This window comes from Fukomys damarensis, unplaced genomic scaffold (genome assembly GCF_012274545.1).
Source record: "Fukomys damarensis isolate Sample0158 unplaced genomic scaffold, DMR_v1.0_HiC HiC_scaffold_12, whole genome shotgun sequence".
In the NCBI taxonomy this organism is placed as follows: domain Eukaryota; kingdom Metazoa; phylum Chordata; class Mammalia; order Rodentia; family Bathyergidae; genus Fukomys; species Fukomys damarensis.
The window spans coordinates 51,252,937-51,259,025 of NW_022900924.1; the positions used below are offsets into that span (position 1 = coordinate 51,252,937).

Genomic DNA, 6,089 nt, shown 5'->3' on the forward strand with positions numbered 1-6,089 from the left:
TTATATCCGGGGACACTTTTAATACCAGCCTAGATGTAGTTTCAGCAGAGGAGTAAAGAGCAAGGCTTTGAGGACAACTTGAGTTTGATGCCCAGTTCTCTGCTTCAGTTCTCTGTCCAACTCAGCACCACCCAGTAAGGACACATGCAAATCACATATTCTACATTTTCCCATTAAACTATTCAAAGAAAAAAAAAGTTAAAAGAAACAGAGCTAAGCTTTGCGCAGTGGCAGTATCGTAGCAAATGAGGTTTATCCGAGGAGCGATTATTGCTAATTGAAACAGAGCTAACCTCAGCAATGTTTTTTGTGCTTTGCTTTTGGCTTTGGTTTTTGCTTTGTTTGTTTGTTTGGTACCAGTTAACCCAGTCTATCCAAAATACTGTTCTTTTTTTTTTTCCACTATTAAATTTATTGGTACATTTAAAGCAAGCAATATAGGTACATTTATCATTGGGATCTTGTACCTTTACATGATAGGTCTTGGTTCTTGTTGTTTCCCCATAGCCCTGCCCTCCCTTCACCCACTTTACCCTTCCCTATTCACAAAGACTTTGTTTGCACTATTTTCCTTTTTTCACATTTTTTCTTTTCCCTCATTTCCTTCTCCTCCCCTTCCCACTTCCTCTTTAGCCATTTTCTTCCTATTTCACATTCCCAATTACACCAGTTGAACCTCATTTACACCTTTCCGAAATACTGTTATAACATGTGGTTAATACAAAATATTGTGACAGCGGCAGTTTATGACCTTGTTTCATCCCACAGCTTGCCTCAGTTTAGATTAGCCACGTTTAAGGCGTTCAAGGGCCTGGTGTGGTAGCCTCGTACAAAAGCGTGGCCTCCCACGGTGGCAATGAGGAGCAGCCACTGGGGAAGGGCACATCCCCGGACCCACGACACCCAGGGACAGCACCCAGCTGCCAGCGCCACACCTGCCCCTGTGGTCTTTGCCATGTGACTCTGGAAGCGGCCTTTTCCCAGTGCAGGGATAGGGAAGGATCACGATCCCAACTGAGCCAGATTCAGAGAAATGAATGAGTGAGGAGGGACCTTGTGTGAGACTCGGGGCGGAGACTCAGGGCTGCTAGTTTTATAACAGAGAGGTGAGACAGGTGTGGCTTTGCTTGTTGCAAATCCAGGCACATGCGTAAGATCGGGTCTCAGAGGAGTTGGGGGCACAGGACTCGATCTGAGTGGGCAGAGCGTGTAGCTGGGAAAACTACACAGGACTCAGGCCGGGACAGCCCTGAGTAAAGAAGCTCTCTGTGGCCGGTCTGCGTTTCTTCTGTGCCCCTTTCTCCCTTTATTTTTTCTCCTCCCACAAACACTGAATAGGCATCTACTCCATACAGCGGCAAGGCCCAGCATGCTGTCAGTCACACAGTGGAATTTCTCAGCGTGTGCTCGGCCCTGCGCTAGACACTTTGTGTTCCTTCTCTTGTTGAAACCCCTGGCCAACCAACTCATTCCCACTGTATGGGGGAGAACGGCCCAGGCTCTCACAGACAGGCTTTGCACCCACCTCTACGGTTCATAGGAACAGGCACTATTTTTTATCTCAAAGAGTAAATGCTAGGAAAACGACAGAGGGAGAAAATTCTGCTGAGAAAATCAAGAAAGGCTTCTTAGAGGAGCTGACAGCCTGGAGCGTGAGGGAGGGCAGAGTGTCTGAAGGTCAGGGCAGAGAGAGAATGCGTTCATGCTGAGATCAAGGCAACTAGAGAAAGATATGTGAGTTGCATAGCTTACTTTTAAGTCTTTTCAACCCCGCCAGATGTCCTCTCTGTAAGGTACATGGTATCTGCTGCTCGCAAGCCATTCACTAGCTTCGGGCCACCTTTTGGTAGTCTGTGTCTGACTCTTCTTAAAGCTCTTAAATTTAACACCTCCCTTATCTTACTTTGATCAATCCTATTTAGGCAATACATGAAAAAATTCAGGATGTTTAGAGCATTGTTCTCAGCTCTTAGGGCAAATCTGCCTTGTAGCACTGAAAGTGAGATTTCCTCCAAGAATCCCTAAGGTAGGGCAGCTAAGAGCCCACATCAGGTTCAGGCAAGCTTTGGTTCAAATCCCAGCTCAGCACTTATGGGCTGGGACTGAGGATGAGTTCTCCGTCTTCTCTGAGTCCATAGCTCTCCACAGGATGGATGTGAGGCTCAGGCGGGACCTCAATGGGAAGCACTTGACACACAGTTTACCCTCAGCACTTCAGCAAGAGATTCTCAAAGATAAGAAGGGGCCAGGGAGGATCTCCAGCCCACACAGCATGCTTACCATAGTGCCAGTCTATGAAAAGAGACATCAAGGATTCTGCGATGCTGACCTCTTAGAGAAGCATCACTGCAGACAAGACCTCAGCTTTGCAGGTCCCTCAGCCAGGCTTTCCCAAGGACTGGTGTCACTTGGGCCTGAGAGCTGACTCACATGAACCTCTGCCCACAGAACTGTTGAAGAAAGCAGAAGCTTGTTTGTTGACTTACGCTGCAGAGGGAATGCTTCTCCTCCTGTCTTCCCAGCAGGGCTGGGCACATGCTGACAAGTTCTTTCTCTCAGAACATCCTTTTATATCCTGCAGAAAGGCCGCCTGGTCATTTTGGAACACCACAAAACAATGTACATGGTTAGCTGGATCCCTGGACAGGCATGCACCCTGAATCCTGAATCAGCAGGGTTCTGGCAGGACTTTAATTAGGCATAGTGTCTCTCTGAGGCACCTCCTTGCAGTTGCACAGATATGGCATTTCCCAAGTAACCTAACCAATCCCTTTGTCGGCCAACATGGAGGGTGTGGCTGCCCAGCAGATGGCTTTCTTCACACATGCTGTTCTCATGCAAGTCGCTCCTCATGGGCCACTTTATCATCAATTTCAACCAGAGCCACAATACTGCCTTCATGCTGGCCCAAGAAAGCACTGATCAAGCACCTACTGCATGCCCAGCTCTAGGCTAATGGCGAAGTATTCGTACTTAATCCTAGTTGTCTTAGTTACTTTCTCATTGCTGGGTCAAAAATACTCAACCACGAGTTAAAAGAGGAGAGGTTTATTTTGGCTCAATCTGTTGAGGTTTCAGTCTACAGCCAGCTGCTTCCAAGGCAGGGCAATGTGACACAGGAAAATGGCAAAGGAGAAACAGCTCGTGGAATGGCAGGCAGGAAGCAGGGAGCTTCGTTCTTCCTTTCCTTTTATTCCATCCAGGTGCAAGCATATTAGTTCGTAGACCCAGAGTGGGCCTTGCCTCTTGAGTAAACCCATTATCCATACCCAGAACTGAGCTAAACCAATCATGGACTACTCCAGTATCACACACCCATCACTGTCTAACTGCTCCCCAAAGCCCCACCTGTGAGCACATGAGGCTTTGAGGGATAACTTGGTGCAAGCCATAACAGCCATGAGTGAGGTTTTGTAAGGAAGCAGCTCTGACAGCTCTATTGCCCTGATGTGGGGGTGTTGGCCAGAGTTATGTAGGATGTGGATATGCAGAGATAAGAGGCTTTTGGAGCCACATGCCCAAAGTTCCAGAATGCATGGTTGGCTCTCTCCTCTCCACACTCTAATAATCACTTAGATCGGCCCTAAGGTCAATCATGGAATAGACCACCCTGACCTTCCCTGTCTGCTCATGAATTCCTGCAAAATGTCCTTTTGTCCTTTGTCCTTGCTTCTTGGTTCTAACAATAAAAAGCCACAGAGGCTTCAGTGTGGGGCTGTCTGTGAGACTTTCTCATGCTGAAGGGTCTCAGTCCTTCTGGGTCTTCTTGGAGTTTGCACTGGACACTGACTCTGAGCGATCTCTCATCCTTTGTTCATGCCATCATTGTGAACTGAGACATCCCAAAGCCTGTGTCCTTCTCTATACCTCAGACGTGGCACAGCTGTTTGCAGCACAGGTTCTCTTGGAGGCCACAGCTCTGCCACCATCTCTCTTTGTAGAAGTTCAGTGATGATTGGTTTTCTTTGCTGGGGATTTGGTCTGAATATTGAGGAATAAGAAGATCGGGATGAAGAAAGAATAAGTCACAACCATCCCAGATTCTTAAAGAGAGTAAGAATGGGAATGAAGAGGAGATTGTGAAGTTCCAGGCAAGAAGCTGCTCAGCAGGTTGAAAACATGTTTCTGAAATTTTCTGAGAACCAGTTTCCTCATCTTGAAGAAAAGAAAATCTCCTTCTGTAGTGGCTGACAGTGGGAACTTTGAGACACTAGAAATGTGTGCTCCTGTCCCCTTTCCTGTCTGAATGTGCTGTGATATATATATATAAGAATTGTATGGTTAGGAATTGAAGGTACCTTAGAAAGTCAGGAGGCCAACTCCCACTTTCTTGAAATGATGTAGGCAAAGTCCTGAGAAATTAAATCCCTAGCCTCAGACCACATGTCTAGCCAGGGATTGAAACCACGGCTCTCCAGCCTAGTACGCTTCTCAGCAAGCCCACGGTGTTTGTTGTTCCTGTTCACCGTGGATCTTGCTGGATCAATACTCAGAAAAATACATCATTATCCATTAACTACAAAGCAAACCAGCATAGCCCCCACAACTTTGATTTGCCCTCTGTTAATCCAAGGCTTCCTGGCCTCTGGTGGGTTTCTATTGGAGGACAGTGACTCCAGGGATTGGTTTGATTTCATGCTTCTCAGTGGGAGTAGTAGCCCAAGAGTGTGCACTCACATGTGGGGCCACTGGTGTGTGCTGTCATGGAAAGGGGCAGAGCTTATGATTAGGTGTACCTGAGGGATGGAATCTGTCACCAGCTGTGCGGCTTCAGTGATAGGATTCTTTATTTCCTCCAGCATTCAATTTCTCATTCATGAAAATGTAGGCAACAGGCATATTTACAGGACTAAATGAGATTATGCACATGATACATGTCTGGCCAAGAGAAAGGCATAATAATCAGTACTTGTCTTAGTTACTTTTCTCTTGCTGCTGAGACGAATACTCTTCACCCAAAGTTAGAGGGGGAAATGTTTATTGAGCTCAGTTTGTATAGGTTTCAGTCCACAATTGGCTGGCTCCAAGGCAGGGTGGCACGGCAGACAAGCAGTGCAGAAGAAGAAATAGTTAATACTTGCAGAGCAGGCAAGGGACCCGAGCAGCTTTTTCCTGCCCCCTTTATACTCTAAAGTGGACTGATGTAATAGCCACACACCTTTAATCCCAGCATCACACACCCTAGATTCAGCAGCATCTGAAAAAGCCCCAGCTTATTATGGTCACATGAGGCTTTGGGGGGGGACATCTAGACAAAACCATAACAGTAATTTTTCTTTTGATCCAAAAATATTTACACTTATTAGTGGAGCTGGATAGAGATCTTGGAGACTCACTACAAGTTTTAAAAACTTTTTCCTCATTAAAAAAAAATTAATGCCAGGGATGTAGCTCAGTGGCACCATTCCTGCCTGGCAAGGTACTGAGTTCAATTTCTGGTTCCAGAAAAAAAAATTACTAAAATAATATATGTACCTTAAAGAAAAATAAAAACAAAGCAAATAAGATCATTCTATTATACATTGTTAATAGTTATTAATAGTGTCTTCTAGATTTTCTTCTATGCATATATCACATATAAAAGTGGTATTATACTGTATATACTCTAGCACAGCTTGCTTTTAAAAATCTAATAGCCGGGGATTTAGCTCAGTGGTTCTGCCACCTGCCTCGCAAGCACAAGGTCCCGAGTTCGATCCCCAGTACCAATAAATAAATAAAAATCTAATAATAGATTATGAATAGCTGACATATAAATGCAACCACTTCTACAACTTAATTTTCAATTACAACGTAGTCACCCATTAATAGTTGATTTAATTATTCAAGCCAATCTCTTTGTAAGACAATTTTTTTCCAATTTTCTATTATAAACAATGCTGCAATTAACATTTTTTATGGTTAAATCTTCATTTAATTATCATTGTCTAATTACTTTCTCAGTTTAAATCCCTCAAAATGAAATTACTGGGTGAAAGGCAATTTCTAATATTAAAGCTTTATATAATTTGCCGCATCATCCCCAGAGGGAATCCACACTAGCAGTGTATAAACTCTGGAAAATGGTCTTCATTTGAATGTCACAAGCA

At 44.7% G+C, this 6,089-nt stretch overlaps 1 pseudogene; it reads left to right on the forward strand.

Moving 5' to 3' along the window:
• Positions 1-216: 216 nt before the first annotated feature.
• On the forward strand, positions 217-339 carry LOC117285811 (annotated as a pseudogene).
• The last annotated feature ends 5,750 nt before the right edge of the window (positions 340-6,089 follow it).